The 9,260-nt window shown below is 37.7% G+C and overlaps 1 long non-coding RNA gene across 1 annotated transcript; it reads right to left on the minus strand.

The window, feature by feature from the left end:
• Positions 1–6,119: 6,119 nt before the first annotated feature.
• Positions 6,120–6,747, minus strand: LOC140978934 (uncharacterized). The gene is made up of 3 exons (XR_012175663.1): positions 6,553–6,747; positions 6,344–6,445; positions 6,120–6,243 (listed from the first exon to the last, which is right to left on the minus strand). It is a non-coding gene; the product is annotated as an uncharacterized lncRNA (long non-coding RNA).
• Between the last annotated feature and the right edge of the window lie 2,513 nt (positions 6,748–9,260).

Below are 9,260 nucleotides of genomic sequence, written 5' to 3' on the forward strand. Positions count from 1 at the left end.
CAAGGTTCTTATGGGTTCAAGGAGCTAAGGTAAGCTTGTGGTATAGTTTATTCTTGGTTTTGGTGTTGGGAGAAATCATGGGTTTGTTGATGGTGTTGGTTTTATGGATTTAATGGTATGAGTTTGTGATTATTGGGTTATTGATGGTGCAAATTATGGTTTATTGTTGTAGGTTGTGTACCAAGGGTATAGATTCAAGGTTCCAAGTATTGTAAGTGAAATTCATTTCCTTGTGCTCACATGATAATATATGTATTGTGTTTCAATGATTTTAAAGTGTTATTCCCTTCTATTTGATTCAGGCTATGTATTAATACACCTTGTTGTATATTAGAGACATTCTTATTCTCAATTATGTTAAAGAGAATACAAAAGAAAATAGAATCTTCAAAGTGTTTGTTTTAATGCCAAAGAGAGAATTCAAATGTTTTATTGGATTGATAGATACATAGTCAGAGATTGCATGCAATTAGTTGAACAACGACCATAGACTTATATCCCTCAGAGTTATCGATGTATATCGATGGGATATAGGTACAGAGACAGAGTTACTATATAGATATCAATCCAACAGAGAAAAGAGAAATACCATCGTTATTGTTATTAATTCTATGATATTCATGTTTCAGAGTTGATGGTATTTAATGTTTTCAAAGCCATGTTTTAAGAGTGTGATATGTACATTGCTATGTAAGAGTTCCACTTGCTGAGTTTTATACTCATTTCAGTTATTTCATGTGATGCAGATAAGAGCGACGAGCCGGGACGTTGATTGAGGCCGGAGTCATATGCATATAGAGATGGAAGAAGGAAAGATTATTTTGATAGTATTTTGGACATGAACATACAAAATGATATTTTGTATTTTTTTGTATCATTTGATTGATCATGTGTCTACTTTTGACTATATGGAAATGTATTTTAAACCTTCTTTCCTTCAAAAAAAATTTTAAATTCCGCTGTTATTTTATGAAATCGGGTCAGAGCGTTACAAATAACCTTTTAAACCATATTTCCTCCTTGCAACCTTGAGTAGCTGCCATATATTCTGCCTCTGTTGTAGATAACGCCACAACTGTCTGCAATTTTGAAACCCAGCTTACTGCTCCCCCTGCAAGTGTAAACACATAACCAGTAGTGAATTTCCTCTTATCAGGATCACCAGCATAATCTGAATCAACATAGCCCCTGAGTGTAAAATCCGATCCTCCATAACATAATGCAGCATTCGAGGTACCCTTAATGTATCTAAGAATCCTCTTAACAGTGCTCCAATGCTCTCGTCCAGGATTCACCATATACCGACTAACTGCTCCTACTGCTTGAGCAATGTCTGGTCTTGTACAGATCATAGCGAACATCAAACTTCCCACTGCTGATGCATATGGTACTCGAGACATCTCAATCCTCTCTGCTTCACTGCTAGGACACATCATGGAGGACAACTTGAAGTTAACAGGAAGAGGGGTCAATATTGGCTTACTATCTTGCATGTTGAAGCGTGGCAAGATTTTCTTCAAATAATTTTTCTGGTAAAGCCAAATCTTTCTGTTACTTCTATCTCGGTGAACTTGCATCCCTAGAATCTTGTTTGCTGGTCTCAAGTCCTTCATATCAAATTCCTAGCCAACTGTGCCTTCAATCATTGGACCTGATCTTTGTTGGGGCCTGCTACCAACATGTCATCCACATACAACAGCAAAATGATATAATCATCACCAGACCTCTTGAAATATGTACAAGGGTCTGCACTCAATCTGTTGTATCCAAGGCTCATGATATAGAAATCAAATCTCTTGTACCAACACCTCGGCGCCTGTTTGAGACCGTACAGAGATTTGTTCAACCTACAAACCAAGTTCTCTTTGCCTTTTTCCGCAAAACCTTCTGGCTGGAGCATATAAATTTCTTCTTCAAGATCTCCATGAAGAAACGCCGTTTTCACATCTAGCTGTTCTAGATGTAGGTCAAACACTGCACACAATGTCAGCACCACTCTGACTGTTGTAAGCCGAACCACAGGAGAAAATATCTCATTGAAGTCAATGCCTTCTTTCTGAGCATACCCTTTTACCACCAATCTAGCACGATACCGCTCCACTTGGTTATTGCCATCACGCTTGATCTTATAGACCCATCTATTTCCAATGGCTTTCCTTCCTCGTGGTAGTGTAACAAGATCCCAAGTTTTATTCTTGTCTAATGCCTCCAAATCTTCTTGCATTGCTATCATCCATAAGGATACATCCAAGCTTTGAGTAGCCTCGTGGAAACTCGATGGCTCACTATCCTCTGATAATAGACAATATACAATATTGCTTTCAGTGACATAATCTGAAAGCCAACCTGGTGGTCTTCTGTCTCGAGTTGACTGCCTCACATTGGAAACTTCAGACTCAACATGTTCTTGTTCTTCGTGCTCTGGTACTGCTTCACAAGAATTTTGACTTTCATCCGTCCTATTTTCCACCTGAAATATAGTAGTTTTTGAATTCAGTGTGCCTTTGTCTCCCTTTATCTTATCTTCCTCGAAGATAACATCCCTGCTGATGACAAGCTTGTGAACCGTAGGATCCCACAAGCGAAACCCCTTTACTCCATCAGCATAACCCAAGAAGATACATTTTCTGGATTTCGAATCCAACTTTGATCTTTCTTGCTCATTGTACAGAACGTACATCGGACTTCCAAATGTATGCAAATGAGAATAATCTGTCGGCTTCCCGGTCCACATCTCCCTCGGAGTCTTCAGATCAATCGCAACTGTAGGAGAACGATTGATAATATAACAAGCGGTTTTGACTGCTTCCGCCCAAAATGACTTGTCTAGACCCCCAGTCCTCAACATAGCTCTTGTTCTATCCAACAAGGTTCTGTTCATCCGCTCCGCCACTCCATTCTGTTGAGGTGTGTAAGCCGTCATGAATTGTATTTTAATGCCCTCACGTTGACAAAATGCATCAAATTCGTCACTGGTATATTCTCTTCCATTGTCAGTCCTCAGACACTTGATTTTCTTCTCAGAATCAAGTTCAACCCGCGCTTTGAAATCTTTGAAGATCTGGAAAACATCTGATTTTTTCTTAATTGGATACACCCAACATCTCCTAGAGAAATCATCAATGAACGAGACAAAGTACCTCGCTCCTCCTAGGGATACAACCGGTGCTTGCCAAACATCCGAATGAATCAACTCCAATATGCTTTTGCTCCTGGCAGTAGAAGTGCCAAACTTTAATTTGTGTTGTTTACTGATAACACAATGCTCACAAAAGGGTAGTGACACTTTTGTAAGTCCCGGCAACAGCTTCCGTTCTGAGAGAATTTTCAACCCCCGTTCTGACATATGCCCGAGCTTTCTATGCCATAACACCGTTAATTCTTCTCCTGAACCAGTTGATGCAACAGCTAGTTCTGCCTCTTTGTGTGTTTCTCCCAAAAGTACATACAGATTTGCAGCAACCTTTTCCGCCTTCATAACCACAAGTGCGCCTTTCACAATTTTCATGATCCCATTCTCGATACGAGTTTTGCACCCGATGTCATCCAATGTCCCAAGGACAAAAGATTTTTTGTCAGTCCTTTCACATGTCGTACCTCCTGTATGGTGCGAATTGTGCCATCAAACATTTTAATTTTTTGATAGTACCGACCCCAGCGATTTCCAAGGCATGATCATTTCTCATGAATACAGATCCTCCTGAGACTAGTTCATAATGATCAAACCATTCTCTCCGAGACGTCATGTGCCACGTCGCTCCTGAATACATAATCCATGTGTCACAAAATTTGTGTCTGCTTTCTGCAACTGTTGTTGCTTCGCTGAATAATATTTCACCACTGCCTGAAGTACTGGCCGCATTTCCTTGAGAAATCTTATCGATACTCGTACACTTTTTCTTGAAGTGCCCTTTACCGCCACATTTAAAACAGTAAATATTTTTCTTCTTACTTCTCGACTTTTATCTACCTCGTCTTTGGCTCTCACTGGAGTCACGGTTCATAAATCTTCCTCTTATCATCGGTAAAGCCTCTGCCTGCTTCGAGGTTACAAACCTGTCTTCCTTATTCTTGCGCCGGCTTTCTTCTCCGAGAACCGCAATTAAGACATCATCGAATCTTAAAAAGTCCATAAGAATATTGTTGGTTATGTTGTTGATAAGTTGATCATATGAATCTGGTAGACTTTGAAGTAGAAGCTCCGCACGTTCATTTTCCCCTATTTTATGCCCCATGGAAGTGAGTTGGCCAAATAGAGTATTCAGTGTATTGATATGGTCGGTCATCGATGAAGATTCCGCCATCCGAAGAGTATAAAGCCTTCTCTTTAGGAAAATCATGTTGTGTAGGGACTTGACCTCGTACATCTTTGTCATAGTATCCCAGATAACTTTGGCTGTTTTTATCACAGAGATACTTGACAAAACTTCATCTGCTATAGCCAAGTGTAGATTGGCAACAACGTTGTCATTCATCTCATTCCACTTTCCATCATCTGTAATCTCCACCGGTCTATCTCCAATAGCCGCCAAGCAATTCTTCTTTCTTAAAACTGCTTGTATCTTTATTTTCCACAGCATAAAATTGCTTCTGTTGAACTTTACTATCTCGTACCTGCCCGCTATTATGTCTACAACAATTTTAGTAGACTGGAAAAAATAATCCCGCCTTAAATAAAAAATCTCAAACAATCTTTTCTGATGTGGAAGATCAGTCTAGGCTGCAACCACAGAGCATACTCAGAATTTTAAGAAATTTTAAACCAAGGCTCTGATACCACTTGTTGGTCCCACTTGCGGTAATTTGAGATAATAAAACCCGAAAATAAAGAATAAACTAGACACCGAGATTTACATGGAAAACCCCTAAAAATTATCAGGGTAAAAACCACGGGCAAGATGAAAAGAATTTCCACTATAACATTTTGTAGTGTACAACTCACTCACTGTGTTTCCAAAGAGAACACACACTCTCTTAATACAGGAGAACAAACACCTCACAAATATTATAGAACTAAGCACTCAAATGCTTATAAGATGAGAGAAAACTCGAAGAAGAGATGATTTCAGAATGAAGGGGGAGCTCTATTTTTAGAGCCCCTTGTTCGTGTGAATACGCGTTTAAAACACGTATTCAAACTTTCGCCAAATTTGACAATTACAATTCTTTGTCTGTCCATTCAAAGAAGTCTGCACCAGCCACCAACATTCACATTAAATGCAATTCTTATACCGACATGTTCCACGACTTTAGTCTCCGAATTTGACTTTGCTCAAACAGCAAGCATGTGGGAAATTGTATGTAGATGAATTTGGCCTTTTGGGTCACCTCATTTGGTTAAATATTGAAATAGTTATGATTTTTTTATTATATGCTGGTCATAGTAAAAGTAAAATGTCATCCTTTGGATATTTGTACAATTTGATCATCTTAAGGAATTTTTAGGCATTCATGTCTTCTGCATTCCAAACATGTTTGAATCACCTCAATTTGAATTTTTTAGCTTGAGTTATCAATATTTTACCAACGTGTACAAAACATGAAAATAAAACATATTTAGTAAGACAATTAATTATAAACAAACAATACTAATATAACATAATTTTATAATTTTAATGAAACTTAAATTTTAAAATACAGGTTTTAACATAAAATAAATTGTTAATTTTAAGTTTCATCAGTCTGGTGACAAAGCGGCCGCTATGTGACGTATCTGCTGGGAAGCGGCCGAGCTGTGATCCTCCTGCTGGGAAGCGACCGCTATGGGAAGAGCTGTGTGGATGGGAGGCTCTGTTGTATGGCTGAAGGGGTGGCTGCATAGGTGCTCCTTGAGACATGCCAGCGACCAGTAGATGTACTTGCTCTTCCAAAGTGGACTTTCGAGACCTCAACAACCCCTTCTCCTTTTCGACTCCTTGAACTCTTTCTTCGACTGCTCAAACTCCCTCGCCAGTACGTCTGACCGTGCTTTTTTTGCTGTCAAATACTCTCTTAATTTCTGGGTCTCCTGACTCATAGCTGCCATCGAAACCCCAGCTCTACTTGAACTTCCACGTTGATGTGGAGCCATCTCCTCAAGATAAATCGTGGAAGCCATCAATCCACAACCATACATATGCCCTTTTTTCGGCCCACCATTCACCAACTTGAACATTTTGTTGACCTCATGTGTGCTAGGAGCTTCCAAAATGGTCCATCCTCGTACGGGATCAATGACTCAGCGATATATGTCTCCATAGCTTCCTGCGGGGTATAATATAATTTCTATTATTTATTTGAAGTAAAAATAATTTAAAAACTATTGCATTTGATTACTTAAATAAATTTTGAAAATGAAACTTACATTCACACGCCGTGATCGCTCGTCAACGAACGTCCTATCTACATGTCTATGTGTGTTGACATACAATTCCCATGAGGTGGGGTCTCGTCCATGTTGTTAACGCTGCATTCAAAATTGAATAACAATAAAATTAATATAATTACTTACTCTAATAATTATAATTATACGATGTCTAAATATCTAACGTTGAAAACAAACTAGTAATATACCAGAGTATCTCCATGCTCACCAAATGATCTCGAGCCTGCAATATGCTTTGTCGTGCCCGTCCCTGGGCCTGCAGGCTCGTTGTTTCTATTTTCCTTGTTCTTGGAAGCCCTCGCCTTCCAATCTTCACTTTCCCAAAAAGTATTCCAAATCGCCCATTGTTCCTCGCTCACTGTATCAGGATGCCGCCCGGAAGTTCTCCACGAATGTATGGTGTGGCGGTAAAGGTTACCACACGATCTGAACCATATATCTATGATCACCTCGTCATCTGCATCGGTCCGCCTATATTTTTTCTGCAAAATTTGAATTAACATTTATAAACATTGACCACTTATACCTAACAAAGTTAATAAATAAAAAACTAAAAAGTAAAATTTCAATATTATCGTATTTACGAAAAACTTCTCCCAATACCACTGCCTCTGCTCAGGTGTGACATACTTCCACGAATGGCCACTAAGGCAGGTCTGTAATGCGAATCTAGAAGTCATGTATCTTGACATCTTTCCATTATTCGGCGTACATCTGTTACACATAATTGAAATAATTCTTATAAGAAAGTATCAAACACCAACATATGTACTAACGTAAGAAATTATTTTAATAATTTATTTAACATAATAAAACAAATTACACGCCATTCCGTACTGAGATAGTAATGCGGTTACCCGCATTCGAGCTGCCAGTCTGCTGTGAAGCCATATATGCTATATACCTATAAATAGAAAGTAAAAAAACTACATGTCAAAATATATGCTTATTATAAACATCAAACTTATATGGCAGTTCAGAAAATGAAATATTAACATCTCAAATATTACATTAAATAAATTAAACATAAGCAACCACATTAGTAAATCATTATAATACAGTAAGAAATACATGATACGTTGACAGTAAACAAGGACGTAAAGAAAAAGGGCTTCATAACTCTAGTCACTGTCACTGTCGTTGTTCAACACATCGTCGCTTGAAATTCGAACATCATTTCTATCACTGTCACTGCTGTTCAAATCAAGATCAATATCGTAAGGAACTGTGACATCGACCAGATCTTGCGATGTCAAAAAGATTTGAGTTTCGATGGCCTGATTTTGGCTTTCGTTGTTTTGATAAGCATATGTTGTTGCATCAGCTGCATTTACACTTAATTCCATTTCTGTAACATATGCTCTTCTTCTTAAACTGCTCACGAATAGCCAATCTGAATTTGCTCTTTTCATTGTTGGTTAAGTTAAGTACACAACTTGTGAAGCTAGTGTAGCAAACACAAATGGTTCATAAAAACCTAAGTTTCTTTTCTGATTAACATCAACAATGTCATACTTCTTGTGTAGGCGTATTCGAAATCTAGGATGAGTATCAAACCAAGAACATTTAAATAGTTTGGTTTGTTTTAATTGCAAACCTGAGTACTCAACCTCAATTATCTCGTCAAGGTGACCATAAAATTCGGTACATTCACCCTGATTTGAATGACCGTGAACTTGAACCCCAGAATTAGTCGTGGCCCTGTATGATGTATGAGTAACAGTGTGGAAACTAAACCCATTTACAGATATCCTCGATAAGTTCTGACTTTCTGCAACGGCCCGATTGGAACTTGGTTAATAATGAGATAATTGAATTATGTGTTTTGCAACGACGCCTACGAACAAAATGAAGTTAGTTACTGTATACATTGTTCAATTATTAAAGAATTTAATTATATAATCTTATATAGTTTTTGAACCAGCCAAAAAAATTCTTCTACAACAAATCCTCGACACCGCAATCACTTATACTTGGCATTTGTGCACGCATGAAATTCTCGTACATATTGTAATACATTAAATTTTATTAACAAATTGTATACAAAGGTAGGAACTTATAGTTGTTAATTAAAGTATGAGAATGTACTTGATGGATTAACTTTTCGAACCTCACGAAGGGCTTGATTTCAACACAATTTAGTACAACGTAAGTAGCAACAGCATGATATTCCTCATTGTTAAGCCATCTATATTTTGCACCACCAATCATTCTACCACGATGTCGAAATATGCTTAAAACATCTGAGTTTTGATCGTTCACTTCATGAAACTCTTGCTGCCTAATTTTTCTTTCCCTAGTTACTAATGATTCACTGAAGTAATGCTGACAAAATATAGATGCCTCTATAACAAAGTACGCATTGCATATCGATCCTTCAACTCGTGCCTTGTAGGTACTGTGTTCTTCAACTTGAGCAGAAATCTTTCAAAAGGGTACATCCATCTGAATTGCACTGGTCCCGCAATGCGAGCTTCGTAAGGAATATGTATACATAGATTTTCCATGGAGTCGAAGAAACTGGGTGGAAATATGTAACGTCCCGAAATTTTGAAGGTCCATGTAAACCACACGCATGCGAGTTATCAATTTATTTTGTATTTTAATTAAATTATTTTAAGGCATTAAATGCACGATTGAGACATAAATATGTAGTTTTAATTCTTGGTTTGTTAAAATTTCATGCATTAGGATTTTAAGTTTTATTTCGCGCTCGAACGAGTAACAGAGACCGAGGATAATTAGGAAAAATATTTTTATTGAATAATTAATTTTAATTAATTAATATGAATTGTTTTAAGGGAGAATTTTGAAAATTGGGCCATGGTGGGTATTTTTACTCGTCGGGTCTAATTTTTAACCTTTACGCAAATTTTAATGAATCGGGAGACTTTTG

The sequence above is a fragment of the Primulina huaijiensis genome, chromosome 6 (assembly GCF_012295235.1).
Source record: "Primulina huaijiensis isolate GDHJ02 chromosome 6, ASM1229523v2, whole genome shotgun sequence".
NCBI classification, from domain to species: Eukaryota; Viridiplantae; Streptophyta; class Magnoliopsida; order Lamiales; family Gesneriaceae; genus Primulina; species Primulina huaijiensis.